Raw genomic sequence first — 18954 nt, forward strand, 5'->3', positions numbered from 1 at the left:
ATACATATACACACTCAAATGTACTTATATACATGCAGGCAAAATACTTATACACAAAAGGTACAAATTAATTAATTGAATTAACTGAACTTACGAGCAATTTGAAATGCAGTTTTGAGTTACACTAACCACATTTCAATCCCTCACAAGCCACACAGATCAAGTGGCCATCATTCAGATAAGGGCAAACAGGAATTCAGTACCACAGAAAGCTCCACTGAGCAGCCAAGAACCAGGGTTATAACACAAGGGAACTCATCTCCTGGCTGCAGGGTCTTTCTACCATTTCCACCCTGCTTAGAAAATATAAGCCACCATGTGGGCCACCCTTAGAAGAGCTCTTCCCAGGAAGGCCCTTAGGAGATTGGCCCCACTCTGGGTTAACAGAGTTCAAGGCAACCAGGCATGGATGGAACTACGTGGCCAGCTGTCAATGCCAGGCTTTTGCTCTGCATTGGCCATTGTTCATTACAAATGAAAAACCCAAAATTGTGGAACACAGAAATGCTCAGCATGTGTAAATAGTTACATAAAAGAAAATAAAATGCTTGCCACAACATCTTCAAAGAGCCGACCTTATTAGAAACACCAAATTGTTATCATTCCTTCAACATTATTTCTCCTATTAAACACGAGCCCCTCCATCAAAGCCATGTTTGGTCGTTTAGTCAAGTGTTCTCCTAGCCTTGGGCCGCGCACACTTTTCCACTTCTCATGTAACACCCTTGGCTACTGTGAATGCTACAAAACCCACTTCAAAGTATGTGCGACAGCAGGAACAGGATCTACAAGGCCAGGAACAGAAGAGTCCAGGATGGGCTAAGATATGAAATTTGGAAAGGAAGATGAAAACCTTTTATGGACATCTTTGTAAAGTTATCAGCATCAGTAAATTGCAGATGAAATGCTAAAAAGAAAAAAAAAAAAGAGAGTTTGCCTCTGTCTTCATCAAAATGTCCTTTGCAAGAACTTGACTATTCAAACGTCTGAAATGCCAGGGAGATGCTCCTGGGTTATTGTTAAACATGCTTCACTGAAGCTTCAGGATATTGCCTGTACATTTGCTCCTTCTGAGCCTCATGACAGTCCTATTAGTGTACAGCAAGCTAATAATATGCTCATTTTGCAGGCATGAAAATGAACACGATAAAGCTTGAAATAGCCCAAGAATCTACAGATGACGTAGGATGAAACCAAGATTTTTTCCAGTGCCAACGTCGAAGAGTTTATGCCAAACTGTGTTGCATTTTAACTTCATTTGTGTATGCTGAAGCATAAGTCACATTTTTTAATTGTTCCCTTCAATTCAGACCTACACTGGTAGGGCTTGAGTAAAAAAATGCCTTTGAAACTCATAGTTGGGCATTAAGTAAGTAAAAAACAAAAAGATAAGTTGGCTGATGTGGTTAATATTTCAACAAAGACAGTTATATGGCAGGTGACATGGGGAGCTGGGAAATGAAGGTTACATACCTACAAGTCACACAAAAGCTGGGTGATGGCTCTGGCCACTTTTTTCATGTCTTACACAATAGTATTTTTCTTTGCTCTCTCCTCCTCCATCAGCCTCACAAACATACCACCACATGTGTGTGGAACTCAACAGACCCCATGAATTATAGCCAAGTGATTCAACATGGTGAGGTGTTTGCTGAGAAGATGACTGTGCCCCCAGGTTCCTTAGGCTGGTTAAATATGTCCCATTCATTAGCGCTACGCCTGCTGGGACACTCTAGTCAGAAGCCTCCTTAGCACCCTTGGCCATTACTTCAGTAGCTGTCCAGTCCATCTCCCTGGGATGATCTACCTGCTTCACCCCTTGTTAAGTCTTCTTCCATCCTTAGACCAAGAACAACTCAAAGGTGAACGCTTTAAATACTGGAATCGGGCCTAACATGAAGTAGTTATTACCTGTAGTGTCAGTGGGAGAATTATTTGTTGCACCAATGGATATGTGAACAAATAAGATCAAGTGGATCCAGCTCCAAGTAGAGTTAAAATACAGCAAAATGTTCGCTAGAGATCTTTGTTCTCTTAGTGGAGTGGTACGTAGAAACCTGGCTGCATGACTTTGCTGACTGCTGTTACATCAGTGAATAGGTACATCGCCTGGAAAAAGAGACCTTGTAGGTAACACCACTGATGAGTTGACCTTAAAGCAGGCAAATCATCCTAGGTTATACTGGAGGATCCAATGGCCAATGGCACATCTAAGCCCTTAAAAGCAGAAGAGGATGCCAGAGAGATAGCAGAAAGGAAAACTAAAGAGATCAAAACACACGTAACGATTCTATCTTCATGGCTGTCTTGAAGATGAAGGGGGGCCATCCAAAAAGCAAGAGAAGGAAATTTACTCTTCTAACAACCAATGAGCTTGGAGGAAGAGGCCACACCATAGATAAGAACCATAGGCCCAGCTGCTAACTTCCTGGCAGCCCAGTGAGCCCGAGTGTGGCATCCAAGTCAGCTCCAACTGGTCTTGACAGAGAGACAGGGAATGTGTGACATGTTAAACTGCTGTGCTTGTGGTAATGTGTCATGGCAACATCAGGACACTAATGCAGGGCTTCCTCCAGATGTGGCAGACCCTAACACAGGGTTTGTCTGAAGGTCTTTACTAGGGAAAGAACCCCAGCCCAAACGGGTAAGGGTGAAGAATGAGCGGAGGAAAGGAGAGGAGCCATATAAAAAGTGTTAAGGCACCTCCCACAGTGCTCAGGCCCCCTGAAGTTCTCTGAGAAACACACAGCGCCGGCCTTAGTTGCACCCTCTAAAGTAGAAAGCTGCGATTCTGGTCCCCCACTTCTTTCCTAGCCAGCACTCTCGGCCTTTCCATATTTCCTTCTGCCTTTCAGTCTCTTCTAGGAGAGAAAAGCACCTGATAAAACAATCCCTCAAAAGACCAGAGACTAAAATCTGACCTTGGGGGCTGGCTGCCATGCATGCAGACACTGTTTCACGGTGAGTGTGCAATGTTTAACCTTCTCAACGGTACATCCCCAGTGGGGAAATGTTTGACACATATCTGACAGGAGGTGCTTTCCATGTAGCAGTCAATGAAGCAGATGTCATCATCCTGCTACAGTTCCCCTCACTGAAGCCCATTTCAACACACAGCTACATCCCCTGGAGTAGCTGAATATTGCTGAGAGTTAGAATTTACTAGTGGCACAGCCTTGTGAATACAGTGAAGCACTATCCAAACGACCGTGTGCAGCCTCTCTCCACACTGCTATCTATGTACATCTGTAACCACTCTGGACTTCTTCAGTTAGTCACGTCACGTTCGAGATACAAACTGCTCTCATTCACAAGTAATGTTAATAATCAAGGAACAAGAGTGAAACCTGGAAGGTGGGGACATCCCGAGGATGAAGGTGACTCTGAGCAGGAACTGGTTCCTTTGCAGGGCCATAGTTGGACCTTTGTTAGATGAAATCTCATTCCTATTGTTTGCTTCAGGAGAATTCAAGTCCTCTGTGTCCCCAGATAAGAAGCTGTGATTGCAAAACAACTATGTTTTTATAAGGAGGATGAATTGTTCTACAAAACGATTGCATCTGAAAATAGTACCCCGAGGAGACACATGAGGTCATCATGGGCTGGGCAGAGCTGGCAGGAGGGACTTCCTGTTCAAGCCAGGAATGAACTGAGAACATTTCCTGGGGTCTAGCATGTCACACAGCATAGATGAAGTCATGAAGGGGACTCTTCCTTTGGGATATGAGCAGATTCCTCAGAACACTCATGTCAGAGATGAGTCTCATGTTTCCAACCCACTTCTTTTTTTTCCCACGTGAAACTTTATTTTTAAAATATTTTATATTTTATTTTTATTTTATGTGTATGCATGTATTGCCTGCATGTATGGAAGTGCACCCGTGTAGTGCAATGCCTGTGTAGGTTAGAAGAGGGCTTCGGATCCCCTAGAACTGGAGTTACAGATGGTTGTTAACTGCCGCGTGGTGCTGGGATCTGAACCTGAGTCTTCTGCAAGAACAGTCAGTGTTCTTAACCGCTGAGCCATCTCTCCAGCCCCTCCACGTGAAACTTTAATTCACAACAACAAACATACCAAGAAATTATTTCCCACAAATAATGAAACAATAAACCACAACAGAATAAGAAAAAGTAGATGGCATAGAATACTTTCTCTAATCTTGGAGAAAAGCAAGAACAAGGATTTTTAAATGTATGGAAAAAGACTGTGACTTAAAAGTTTTTCAAACTAATTTCAGATTCTACCAACCATCTAGTAGCTCTGGAACTGAAAGAACATTTTCTTCTACCAATATTTTGTTGAGGTCACCTATTTTTTGCAAGTGATGCTAAGGTTAAAATGCATCCTGATAAAAACAAACGTTATAAAATTAATTCCTAAATGCACCCCTGCTAGATGGGGGCCTACAGAAAGGTCATGAAGGCATTAATGCCATTGTCCAGCAAGTAGGTTTCTGATAAAGGCCCTTCAGGCCCCTCTTGGGCTCTCACTTCCTCCTTCTCTCTACTAATGCCACATGGAGGCCTCTACCAGATGCCAGCTTCCCAATCTTTCCAGCCTCTTGAACTGTAAAAAAAAATAAATCTATGTCCTTCACAAACTACTCAATTGGTAGATTTTTATTTTAGAAGCACAAAATTGAATGAGCCAAGTGGCAATAATTAAGTTCTGGGTTTCAGTTTCTTGATCTGTCACATGGACTATTTTAGAGTTCACACCTGCTTATGGGGCTGTTGTACATCAAGAGCTTTAGACTCTGCCTAGAACACAAGACCTCAATGGATGTCCTTCTCATTATCATCACCATTGTACCATTTTCCAGTTCTTTGTTATTAGTGGCAACCCTCCGGCTGGTGAGGATACAGCAGCCCCCACTAAGTTGAGAACTACTGTCTAGGTCTCTAACTGAATAAAGTCTTAACTTGGCCTCTCCTACTGACCCTTCGAGCCAGCCATCTGACTGCTTCTCTCACAGAGCACCACACTGCTGGGGGATTGTTAGTAAGATTTAAGGTCTGTATGATGGGACTGTCAAGTGAATTCCTCTTTTCTTTGGCAAAACTGCCAAGACCTTCTACAGCTGCCCTGGAAGGAGACTACAATGTGAATGTTTCCATTCATTACAGTAACTTTCCTGAAGCACTTATTTGAACCAAGCTCCACACTCAGAGCTTGGGCCTCACAGTCATATCAGCCTGATCCCTGCTATAAAGAAAAGCATAGTGAAGTTCCTTTTACTTTACCAGATTAAAAAAAAACTTGGAATGAGTGAATAAACTCTAAAACTCAGAATCCAAAGCAGAACCATCAATTCATATGACAAGATTAGCAGTGTCAACATTAACCTCATTCTGGGTCAAATATTGACCAATGGTCAAAGTTACTACACTCCTAAGACATCTGTAAACATACAACACAGCACTTCAATTACCTTTCTTCTTTCAGAAGAAACACAGGAACACAGAAGCTGATCTTTGGCTTGGATAGGTGGGCTGTGGTTGGCTACATGTTAGCTGGGTTACTTAATGATATACATCTGGAGATGGGGGAACCACCAAGGTCAGAGAGCTGCTCTGTGCACAGTGTGACAAGGCAGTTAAAGCACTTAGCACAGTTCCTGGGATGTACAATTACCAGAAATTCTTCAACTTCTTAAAATGCCTCAAAATTTTCTATATATATGTATTCACTGACAGTGACTCAGCAAAGACACGTCTGATGGAGTCAGACAAAAAGACAACATTCTACAATGAAAAGCATTTCAAAGTCAATGTATGTAACTTGTGTTTGCAGGTCCATAAATGTTTCTATGCCCACTTCACCTCCTGGAAATCAATCTCAAGTTCTCTCTCTCTCTGTCTCTCTCTCTCTCTGTCTCTCTCTCTCTCTCTCTCTCTCATTAGCTTTTAATGACCCTCCTCTGCTGGGCATTCAGAGTTATGACTTGGAGTAAATGCCTTCAAATAAACATCTTTTGGTGCCAGAACTGCCTTGGGCACATATTTTTCTTTCAATGGTCCTGGGAAGTGGTTTGTTAAACTATTGTTTTCGATTAAAAACTCATGTGTTTGTTCAGTCCAATATGGGTCGCCACTTTGAGTGAAAGATCCCCTTGACATGGCAAAACCTCTACTTGTGACAAGCCTGTGCCAAGTATGTCTGAACCAGATGCAGGCCAGGGTTTGATTAGCAGCCACCGAATTCCATGTAAAATCAGATAATGATGGCTTTTCTCCTCTCTGCTGAGCAAATATCCTCAGCTTTTAATCAAGTCTATGTATGAGAAACCTCTATGTAAATAACTCCATGCAGCACAATGGTTTTAAAGCTATGGTTCATCTCAACTTTCCTGACCTCTGACTGTTTAATCTGAGAGAGACCTGTTCAATACCAACTAAAAATAAAGGGACCACAATATTTATTTTGGCAGATTTTATACAGATATAATGGAGGGACATGTGGTGTGTGGAAATTCTCTACCACACACAGAGAGAAGAGAAAGGAAAGGCTCCGGAGCCCATTTTTTTTAAATTTCCCACTTGTGGGAAAGCATCTATTGGATAATGATGATATCAGGACTGGAAAGACACGTGCTGTTTTGGAACCCTGTACCACACTCCACAGTCAGTTGTAGGAAACCACCTGTCCTGCCCCTTTGGGCATTCAAAGGGTGCAACTGAAAACCTGGCAAATACAAACCTATTCAGAGGGCCTGGAGTTTCAGCCTGGCCTTTCCTTACTTGTGGGCACAATTTGGGCATCTGAAGTTAATAATTTGCAGGTGCATTTCAGCAGTGTGCAATGGAGTGGGTTCCCAATTAGACTCTTGCAGGTGTAATTAGTGATTTCCACCTCACTTTGAGGGGGCAAGTGGATAAGTATGCCCATGAGGTGGTAATGATGCCTGAAAGGGGTCTAGGAGAATGCCCAGTGAAGAAAGCTATCTGATGTTGAGCTTCACCAAAGAGGATCCTGGGTAGCAGGAGGAAATATCATATATGCAGCTGGATTCTAGAAGGGGAGCCCCATGTGGAGGGCAGGCTGGAGAGTCTCTCTGCTTCTACATCCCTAAAAGAGCACAGCCACGAAACAGCATAAAGCAAGCAAGACCACAGGATTCTCAGAAGCATAAGAGAGTGAAAACTTGGGCTGATGCAAGAGTAACTCAAGGAAGCCTAGCTCCGAGTCGGGAGTGGATGGACCAGAACCACAAAGGTAACCTTTTGTACTATAAGAAAAGTGACTCAGTAAGAAAACAAATAATTCTCTATTAACCCTGCAATGCTTTACAATTAAAAAATTGTCACAGATATCATCTTGCATAAGCTCAGATACTGAAGCTTATAATATTCAAATTTTAATAACAATACCACCAAGTCTGATACTGTTTTTAGACTGTGTGTATTCAAGTAATGCTCTTCACACTTTTAAGGATTATTACACCATTTTAAAAGTGCTAAGTTGAAGTGCAGAGGACAGTGATATACCCAAGGTCCCATGGTTTGTGGCGCCAGATCTCAAAATCAAGGGTGACAATTGGCTTACCATTAAGAGAAAAATGTTTTCAGATGAGAAGATGAAGTGGGAGGCTGAAGGGGTTACTCTCCAGGATACAGCCACACAAAGTCAGTTACTCGTATAATCGTCCATTCGTCCATTTAACAACCTAAGAAAGTGCTGTAGTTCAGCCACGGTGCTGGGCACCAACAAAGGGAGAGGAAAACACTCTTGACACAACTGTCAAGTGAATGCTTTATAACCTAGAGGCATCCTGGATGCCCGCTTAATGTGGGGAAGTAAAGAAGAGAGAGCAGAGAGGGAGGGAAGCAGCAAGGAGAAAGATGCAGACGTGAGAGGACTGGTGAGCAGGCTCAGCCAGTAAAGGTGCTTGCCACCCAACCTGGAGACCTTTGAGCCCCAGGAAGCACAGGGTAGAAGGAGAGAACTGAGGGCTACAAGTTGTCCTCTGATCACCATGCACGGCATACCACACATGGGCGTGCACGCACACGCATGCACGCACGCGCACACACACATACACACACACAATAAATGTAATAAGATTTTTTAAAATTATTAACAAAGAAAATGAGAGAGTGAAGGAGGGCAGGATCTAGAGCAAATAGAGGCAAGGTGGAAAATTAATCATTATGACTTAGATGTCTTCTGAAAATGAATTCTTTATGAGGGAGAGGGGAGAAGCCACTTTGATCAGCCAGTGGAACTGGACTGATGAGCAGTGCTGGCGCATGACACTTCCTAGTGCTTATCATCTTGCTTTAACACAGAGACAGGGGCCATGGCTACGGTGGCCTGTGAAGGAGGTAATTCTGACTGAGTTCTGTGCCCCTGCCCCATCCAATGCATGGAAATAGGCTCCTTGAGAAATCCATGGATGGGACAGGGTTCACTGCTAAGACAAATGTCACATCCAGGCTCACTGATGACCTTCACTTTATCATCTGCAGGGAAGCACATTTTGGCAGCACAGTTATATATTCACCAGTTGTTGGGCTGAGGATCTCTGACTGAAGTGGGAGGAGGGGCTAGCAATAAGATCTCCAAAGGATGTACAAAGATTGAGAAACTCTAGGACCAGAATAAGCCTAACCATTGTCACCTGACAAGTTGAAGGGCAATGACCTGGTATACATGCAGTACATTTCAAAGATACTGTCATTCAGTTTCCATGATGAACTTATGATCAACCCGAAACTATAAACTTCTTAAGAGCTAACATACAGGGGGAGCCTCTATATGCCCCATACTGGGCAGAGCTCTTTATAGGGATAACCTGACCATAGCTGACTGCTACCTTAAAGAGCGTCTCACAAGAGCCAGTAGATGTCATCAGCCAGGGCTTAGAAAATTCACACATGATGCCCAGGGTGCCACAGCTGGTAAATAGTCCCACAGAAAGAGATGGGAACACGGATGCATTCTCACCACGCTGCTGGAGTGCACATGGAATTGTTTTGAAAATGATCTTTCCTTTGATGTCTTCTAGGACCTCACTTAAAACTTGAACCATGTTTTCTTTTTCGGAGAGGGTGTTAAGGGCGTCTCCACTGTAAAAGTCCCCTTTTGCTCTACCAGTTTCATTAAACAGCTGGACATTTGCTCTACTGGCTCATGAAAGCCTTGCAAAAAAAAAATTATTTTAAAGTGCTCTGAGATTTTTAACTTGGCATGGTTAGGTCTTCCAAAAGATTTCAAATTTGGCATGGTGTTAGTCATCTAAGCAGGTTTGACCTCAGCATGTTGATAGTTATCCAAAATAATTTCCTTTTAAGATCCTCAATTATTCCACAAAGAATTTAAGAGCAATCAACACTTGAGGCCTGTGCATGAAATGTCTGCTGTTACAATGAAATCTACACACTGTAGTAAAAGGAGAGGCCTGTGCCCAGGCCTCTCAGTGAGCTTGTAGACAGCATGCTTGTTTGCAGTTGTTTGTTTTGCTTGTTTTTTTCATATTGTTGTTCTGGTTTTCCTACTTTGTTTGGTTTTGTTGTTTGCCTGTTATCTCCAGCTGTACAACTAATGACTTACAGGAATCCTGAAAGCTCATTGTCCTGGCCACAGTCTCTGGAGCCAGCCCCTCCCTCCCTCCCTCCCTCTGCCCCCCGCCCCAATCAGATGTGGCTTTGGCAGGATCATCTTGGCTCAACTTGGAGGTCAGGTACTAGGCAATGCCTTTCATTCCCACTTTAAAAGATGCAGAGGAATCATTTGGCTTCTTTGTGCTGAGTTAGTGGACCAAGACTGGGTCCATTTTAATGAGACACTTTATGTTCATTGTAGTCAAGCTGGCTTCATGAGAAAGCCGGTCATGGGCAGTCACCCATCTGAGTGATCTGAAGTGACCTCAGAATGTTCACCTACCCCAGGGCCTTAAATTCCCATCATTCAAGCTCAGTCACATGCAGTGGCCTTTGAAAACTCCCAACATTCTCCCAGAAGGAGTATATTGTCTACCCTTATAGCAGACACCTCTCGTCTTTGTTGGTTGAGCCCTTCACACTTTGGCACATGGCCTTCCTCTCATGCCTTGCTGTCCTAGTAAACATCTTCAACATGGGTCCCACTCCTCCCTGCATTGGGGTGGGCATTTACTCAGTGGGGTGATTCACAGTGTCTGTCCCTCCTCCCTTAGCCTCTCAGCAAATGTCTGGTTCAGGAGTATATCTCTAACCCACGTGGGACCCAGTTAAAGGGGAAGGTGGAGCTCTAACACAACTGCACAGAGAGAGTCCATCACTGGGGAGAGAAGACAGATGCTGTCTAGAAGGAAGAGCACTGGGCAAGGCCAGGAGGGACAGAACCACCACCACTGTCTGAGCTCTGCATCTCCTCAGGTTCTCTCAGTTAGGAGGATGAATTCCCTCAAGCTACAGTGTGCTCAGTTCCTATCAGCTGCAGTGTACTGACTAGAGGGCCTCATCATGACTTCAGAACTGATATTATTTAAAACTAAAAAGGATCTAAGTGAATGAGACAAGTAACAGGCAGGTGTTGATGCGAGGTACATGGCAGGTCTAAAGGAGGTGCTTGGTATGGGAAGGCAGACAGCTTCAGATCTGGAGGATCAGAGGGTCATGGGCAGGTAGCAAGAAGAGGATTTGGGAAACAGTACAGAAAGGGAAGAAGAAATGGAATGAAAAATAAACACTTAGTCGAGAACTGTTTTCTAAAGTGGTTACACTATTTACTATTGGAAACATACACTCCTTACGGCTTATCAAATAACTTCAAACTGGTAACACCCTATCCGCCCACCAAGTAGACAATGAATAAGTGAACTGTGATATAATCATGCAGATGTGGTGTCATTATGAAACAGTACAAATGTACATACAAGCACACACTAGGAACTACATAAACATGATGTTGAGCAAAAGAAAGCAGACCTAAACAAGTTCATTGCAGTTCAAGGCCAGTCTGGTCTACATAGTGAGTTCCAGGACAGCTGGGGCTACAGGGAGACCCTGTCTCAAAAAGACGAAAAAAAAAAAAATCATCGCATATAATCCCATTTGCATCAATAAACTAGTATGTTTTTCCTTGTGTAGCATACAAAAGAAAGCAGAGTTGAGTTTGTTTTTCGGTCTTTTTGGGACAGGGTTTCCCTGGGGCCCCAGCTGCCTGAACTCGCTATGTAGACCAGGCTGGCTTTGAACACAGAGATCTGCCTACCTCTATGTCCTCAGTGCTGGGATCATAGATGTCTGGCTAGGTTTACTAGGTAAGCTTTATCTGTGGAATCAAAAGTCTGGCAGGGATTGATACTGAGGTGTGGTGACTGGGCCTATGTCAAGCCTGCTGCTGTGCTGGTCTTCTAGTCCATGGTCCAGATGCTGGTTTCATGGGACACTGAAAGTTCCCCAAGAGGTACACTTATTTTATATGTATTTTGCATGTATATTAGGCCTTAAATAAAATTTAATAAAAAGGGGCTTCAAGAAATAGCTCAGTAGGTAAGAGACCTTGCTCTGCAAGCATGAGGACCTGAGTTCAAATCCTTAGCACAATATTTTAAAAACTGGGCATGTCTGTAACTCTGGCATTGGCAGACAGGGACAGGTCAATCCTGAGAGCTAACTTACTTTCCAGTCAGCCTGGCTGAAACAGAAGGCTTCCGGTTGAGTGAGAAACCCTGTCTCAAGGGAATAAGGCCTCCGCCATCAAAGATGATACTCAAAGTCTTACTCTGGCCTCATATCTATACACACAGGCCCATGGACCTGCACACATGAGCATGCACCCCTCCACCCCAATGAATAAAAACAACTGTTTGGTCATATTGTCAAACTGTTTAATGGGCTTGCTTCTGATGTAATGCCTTCTCGGCCACAGTTCTAGCTGTGGGTTTTCCTTCTTCCCACCTCTCCTCCCCTGCAGCAACCAGGGACTGGTTCAGGGAATAAGGGCCACATGCTGTCCTGATTCTGAAGATTCATCTTCCTTTCATAATTGAAGGTTCCTACCTCACCTATACCCCCACATCTAAGGAAGAGTTCTGTTAGGGCTGGAAACAGGAACCAGAGACTGGTTTATTAGATGTGAGGTATTTTCTGTAGACTTATGGATGAGTGGCCCAAATACAAAACAAAGGGGCACAGGGTTCACACACTCTGTTCACACCTGTTACTTAAACTCATCTCTATAGCAAAGTTTTGCTTTCTAGACAACAGTGTACTTAAGAAGCCATGACTGGGGCTGGAGTGATGGCTCAGTGGTTAGGAACACTGGCTGCTCTTGCTGAGCACCTGGGTTCAATTCCAAGCACCCACATAGTGGCTAACAACCACCCGTAACTCCAGTTCCAAAGGACCCACTAACCTCCACGGGCATTGCACGACATGTGTGCACTTACACACGTGCACTCATATATGTTAAAATAAAATAAAATGCCAAGACTAATTTCTACTTAAGGAGTGAAAATAGTGTTAACCACATCCAGTACTGCCACTGGATCTCTGTTTGGATGAGTCTTCCCACGTTGCCCTAACAAAACCTCACGGTCTGGGTGGCTCAACAACAGAAGCTTATTTCTTGTCAGGTTGTTTGGCAAGTGTGAGGACTTGTTTGCTCCTGAAGTCTCTCTTCAGCTTCTCAAAGCCACCTTCTTGCTGTGAACTTGTCTCTGTACATGTGACATTCATATTTCAGTGTGACTCAGTTTTCTTAAAAGGAAGTCAGTCAAATTGGCTCACCCTAAGGCCCCATTTTAACTTAATTGACAACTTAGGGACCTATCTACAAATACAATCATCCCGAAGCACTAGAGACTAAGACTTTAAGATATGAATGAGATTGGCTGGAGAGATGGCTCAGGGGTTAAGAGCCTGCATTCAGTTCCCAGCACCCACATGGCAGATAACAACAGTCTATAACTCCAGTTCCAGAGAAACCAATGCTGTTTTCTGACCTCTTGGGAATTGCACGACACTGACACAGGTGTACTTACACACATGACTCTTACACACATAAAAAAAAATAATTTTAAAAAATGCTAATAAAATAAAGATATGAATGGGGGCGGTGCACCGTCCAGATTATTTGTGAATCTTCAGGCTCTCTTCCCTTCTCTCTTTCCATCATCTGGATGTCAACACAGAAGAGGTACTGGAAGCCACAAACGAAATAAGACAACTCGTATCATCCTGCATCCTATCATTCTGTGTCCTAGAGTGATCGTGGGGGACAAGTGACCCCCATTAAAGGGGGGGTCTTATTATAAGCAACTTAACCCCTGTACGATCAGGAAACAAACTCCAGGATGTCTCAGTATTTACACATTTGGGGGTGTGTTTAGCTGACGCCTACTGATTTAAGGGACAAGGCATTTTTTGACATCTTTCCGGCGTGAGCCTGGGTGGACTGATAACTTTGATGCTGAGGATTTTGAGGGTTCTCACAACACTTTATCATTTCTGGCATTATCACATGGTATACATCAATGTTGCACAGAATGTTGTAAAAGTGGATTGCTGGGCCTTGACGCACACCTGCTAATCAAAATCTCAGTGCAATTCTGACTCCACATTTTTAATAAGCCTATATGTTATTCAGATGCACACTAAAATTGAAGAAGCACTGGATTATCAGTGGATTCATTCTAGTGTTAAATGAACACTGTGTGGGTCCAGCAAAGCTGTTCTGGTCTAAGTGTGGTTTGCACTGAAGTAAGTGCTCACCTTGTTCTCTATGGAACTATAGAATGTGCTCACTCAGTCCTATTTCCTTTCTCTTCTAGATATGTCAAGTAGTTCTTTCATCCTTCAATCATCACTATTTTACAACGATTTACCATTAGGCTAAGGTCTTGAACTGAATTACTTTTATTTTTAAACCATGCCTTATTTTAGTAACTTTCATGTTCTTAAAGCTAAATTTATAGCTTACTAAGAACTTCACCAAGGGAGCACCAGAGGCTGGGACCTTGGTATTCCACCTCACATCCCCATTTCGGGTTGTGATCAGGGATGCTTGGTTCTCAGTGTCAGGACTTTAGGTCCATGCTGAGGCACAGAAGATGTGAGCATAGATGTGGGACATGTGAACAGTCTCTGCTCTGTTGCTGCAGATAGCACTTGGGTGGGCATCTCCCAGAGTGTGACGGCAGCTCCTTACTATTTCAACAACTGTTAACAAATATAAAGAGTCCTTGCTCAGAGTACTTCGAAATTAGAATATAAAGTTTAGCAGAACACTTTATGCAAATGATCCTGTTCTGAACCTCCAGGAACAGGAAATGATATGTAAGTTTTCTATAAATACATGTGTCCATATTTTTGTATTTCTGCATTTTTACCTTTATGTGATATCACTCTTCTCTATAACACAAATGTTTAACTCAGGCTAAACAATAATAATCGTATTTCATTTTACTTTTTTTTTTTTTTGTAGTGGTAAGAATGGGACCTGAGGCCTTGCACAGATCAGATAAGTGTTCTATCACTGAATTTCACCTCCAGGTCCTTCTAATAAATCTTTGAAAAATTGTTCTATTTATTATTATTACTATTACTACTACTACTATTATTATTATTTATGAGTATGAGTGTATTTCCTGCATGCATGTAAGTGCACTTTTGTCATGCAATACCCCTGGACGTCAGAAGAGGGTGTTGGATCCCCTGGAATTGAAGTTATGGACCCTTGTTAACCACCATGTGGGTGCTGGGAATTGAACCTTGGTTGTCTACAAGAGCATCCAGTGCTCTTAATTGCTGAGTCATCTCTCCAACCTACCTTCTAATAATTCTTATTTTGAGTCATGTCATGCTGATTTTTTGTTTTGTTTTGTTTTGTTTTTTAGACAGGCATAATTACTACTGAAATAATTTTAAATCAGGACCACTGTCCATGGATGAGCACAGTTTATGCTCTGTCCTAATGTCAGGCACAGCTCAAAAGATACTTTTCTCTAGAAAACGACCATTTCATCTGTATCAATATCACAAAGTGCTGAGCTTAATACACAGGGATAGAAACTATTTGCTCATGTTAGTGTCATTCTTGTGTTTGCTGCCTTGTTTAAATTATTATTGTGTATAATATCACTATTCCTATTTCCACCTCTCTTTCACAGTGTTGAATTCTGAACACTTCCTGTTCTAGAATTGCAGTTAATAACCAACAAAACAAAACCAAAAGAGTAGAAAAGAAAGAAGGGAAAAGCCACTGCAGAAACCACACAGCTTCCCAGAGCCCTCGGCATGTCAGGAATACAAAGATGTGTTAGTGATCAAAGCCTCTTTAACTCTAGCAACACTGGTTAACTGTGTGGTGGGACTGTCCTCAGGAACTGGTGTGAATACATGCTGCCTTCACTTTGCCACTCTGGGCATGACAGTCTGTCCATGGCTTTTCGAGTGCACATAGAAATAGTTACCTCAAAATGATTATAAACATCATGCTCCAGGAAGCCACTACCATATAATTAGAAGTTACTGAGTAGCTACAATATTTTGGGGGGCGGGCTGGAGTGATATTGAAACAGGGTCTCTCTGGAATCCCAGCTGCTCTGGACCACACTATGTAGACCAGGCTGGCTTTGACCTCAGAGATCCACCTGCCTCTGCCTCCCAAGTTCTAGGATGAAGGGTGTGTCCCACCATGCCTGGCCCTTAGTTACAAGTTTTAAGAGTCTACCAGCAACTGGAATCAGAATATACTAATTTTGAGCATAACTACCTAACTTTGGCAAATAAGGAAACTTTTCTAAGCTTCAGTTCCCACTCAGGTGGAATAGTAACTCCAAGAATGGGGGCACGGATCTGAGCTCCCATCACTAGGGAAGCTGAGGCAGAAGAAACATGACAAGTTTAAGGGCAGCTCAACCCACATAAAAAGTTAAAGACAAGTCTGAGCTATGTAAAGAGACCCTGCCTCAAGAAAAAAAACCAAGAATATGAATAGTGTTTATATAACTGCTTGTTGTGAGATTAAATAAAATCATTCATTGCAGTGTACCATTAACACAACCCAACAGGTACCACTCACAGTTGGCTCTACCAAACAAACCACCTTCCCCACTTAACAAAAGTTTGACGCTGGACCCAGAGACTCTCTAAAACCATGTCAAGTTGGCAAACCTAGCCTAGGAGTTCTAATTTTTACTTTAGATTTTATTCACCTATACTCATTCTATAGAAAGTCTTTCCTGAGCTTAAAACATTCATTCCATGATGTATTTAGTTCTTTATCTGTAATTACTTGGATAGTTACAAAAAAGATTTACAATAGCTCTTTCAAATGGAAGGGCTGGTGAGAGCTGCTCTGATCTGGGAAGGGTTCCAACTCTTCTACCCCACTCTCTTTGGGGCCAGTGGCTATCAGTGGAGACCTGTATGAAGGGAGAGGCCACAGAGCAGAACACAGCCTGTTTCATTTTAACAACAGCCTCACTTTACTTGTTACTGACAATGCCCTCCTTTACGTTAGCTATGACTCCAGATGACGACCTCAACAAAAGGAAGTCACACATTGTAATTGTTCTGATTCCTTGCAACCATCCCATTTTGAGTAAGGACCATTCCTCCTGTTGCAGGGGATTCCTGGCCTTATCCCACTATTCAGTATCTTGGTGTAAGAAGTAAGACGAACAAAATAAGAGGAGGACGGAATGAAGAAGAAATGACAATCAGCCTCTTCTCTTGCTTCTATTGATGCTAAATCTAATTATTCATAAATATCATACTGCACATGTGGGCAAAGACAGTACTGAATAGCCAGTTTATCACAGAGAAAGCTTCAGTAGAGTATAAATCATGCTATTGCTTTAATATGTCCATTTCCCACTTAATGAGCACAGTTCCTCCCTGGAAAGACACTATCACCTTGCCCACGGTTACTACCCTCCATGAACACTACTTCTCTTTTTCCCCCTTACTGACAAAGCCTAGGTTTGAGGCTATGAAAACATCAGGAATTGGAACTGTATGACTCATGCCTCACGAATAAGAACTCTCCCATGGAGAAAGTGCTGGAATGCACACTAAAACGCAGAGTTCCTCTGGAAAGATTGTCATTTGGAGGGTTTACAAAGCTGTTCCACTCAGGAGCAATGTGAAAAGCCACACAACATGGCCTATGAGTGGGACATCCATTGCTGTGGCTGAACTGATTGAAACCGGCTGAAGAGTTGTCAGCCGCCTTAAACATTCATGAGGGTCCCTGCGGTGCTACCAGCTAGGACTGTCTGGAAAAATCGCTTATGTACTAAGGGACATGAAAGAACAAATTCTGAACTGAACTTTTAGGAGCATGGGGAACATTCTATAATGGCAGGCAATGCTGTTAACCCTTCAGGCAGCGAACCTCTCTTACTGATTTTAGCTAGAAAAAAAATCACACTGGAAAAGTACAAAAACAACTTCCTAAAACCTGCAATGTACCAGCAATGAAACAAAATCTTTTAGTGAAATCTTTTCTTCTTTGCCCACTGAGATGATGATAAAAATTTCAGTACTCTTTAAAGGACTTTAGCAAAGGATTTATAAAATATTCAAACAGAATTAGAAATATACAAAAAATTAAGGAAATAATGTTTGTCCTTTGAAACTCTAGTAAGCTGATACACTTCTAGTTATCTTGATCAAGAGAAAGAAAAAAAGACGACAGAAATAACCTGTATGAGAGGAAAAAGAGCCCGTCAGCAGCAGAAAACAGAAAACATGAATGAGGAATGACTGCAGTAATTTCATGTCCACAAATCTGACAAAACTAATGAAAGGGGGCAATTTTTTGACAGGAATAAAAATCCTTCTTAGAAGGAAAGCTAAAGCAACCCAAATACCTATTAAAAGACTCCATGCCAGAAACGAAGTAGCTACAGTGGAAACGACAAAACCATAAACCCAAAGACCCAAGGAGTGTAATGAATATTGGGCACATAAAACACGATCAAAATTAAAGCAAGGCATGCCATAATCAGATTACTTATAAGCAATGATAAAAAAAATATCTTTAAAGCATCCAGAAGAAAATCCATTACTTCCCAGAAAGATGACAGTAGGTTTCTCTTAAAAAACACAACACATTAGAACACAGTAGGGGATATCTTTAAAGTGTCACCAAGAACAAAACAGTCTTGGAACTCAATATTTAGAAAAAATATCTTCAAAACAAAAGTGAAATAAAGACTCCTTCAGATAAACAAAAGTTTATAGAATTTGTCGCCAGCAAACTTGTTCTATCAAAAATGTTAACATCTTCCAACATAGGGAATCTGATACCAAATGAATATTTTGATTCACAAAAGGGGATAAAGAACAACAAAAATGTTAAACACATGGGTAAATATGAAAGCATTTTTCCTATTATCTACATGCCCTTAAAAGATAATTAACCACCTAAGAAAACATAATAAAAACATTTTGTGGTGCATAGAACAAAAAGAGAATCAAAGTGTTACAGCAAAAGCAGAAAAGCCAGGGGGTGGGACGGAAGTACCGTGTTTGCATGATTTCTTGTACATTTGAAGGCAGATTTTGATCAGTTAAAAATGCATACCATATGAGGATAAGTCAAAGGACCTTTGACTTATCCTCACATGGATGGAGCTGGTAAAAGAAAGGAGCCAGGGGCTCCTCCCAACCCCATGGGACCCCTGAGGAACAAATCCTCTAATGACCTCAAGAGTAAAAACAAATCAGTTTATCTGGTCCAATTGTATGTCCTTAAACACCCAAAAGGGAAGTATAACCAAAGATTAAAGGGGCCAACACAATATCATAAGAGCATACATATACACAACTAAAAGTTACTCGACAAACAACAAAGCCAGACAGGCGATACCTTCAGTCGAGTTGTTGGCTAGGATGGATAAAGGCTCTTCCAGACAGTAACCCAACATACTACTGGAAAAATGAACAGCAGACCCCAATTCTATCCAAAGGAATACTGACAATGGATTGCCGTAGATGAGGAACAGCTGACCCTCC

At 42.2% G+C, this 18954-nt stretch overlaps 1 protein-coding gene across 17 annotated transcripts in view; it reads right to left on the minus strand.

Annotated features, from left to right (window-relative positions):
- The window catches only part of Erc2 (ELKS/RAB6-interacting/CAST family member 2), a 1070830-nt gene that overhangs the window by 299778 nt on the left and 752098 nt on the right, over nucleotides 1-18954 (minus strand). The window lies entirely within an intron of this gene.

This window comes from Nannospalax galili, unplaced genomic scaffold (assembly GCF_000622305.1).
Source record: "Nannospalax galili isolate Female #2095 unplaced genomic scaffold, S.galili_v1.0 scaffold485, whole genome shotgun sequence".
In the NCBI taxonomy this organism is placed as follows: domain Eukaryota; kingdom Metazoa; phylum Chordata; class Mammalia; order Rodentia; family Spalacidae; genus Nannospalax; species Nannospalax galili.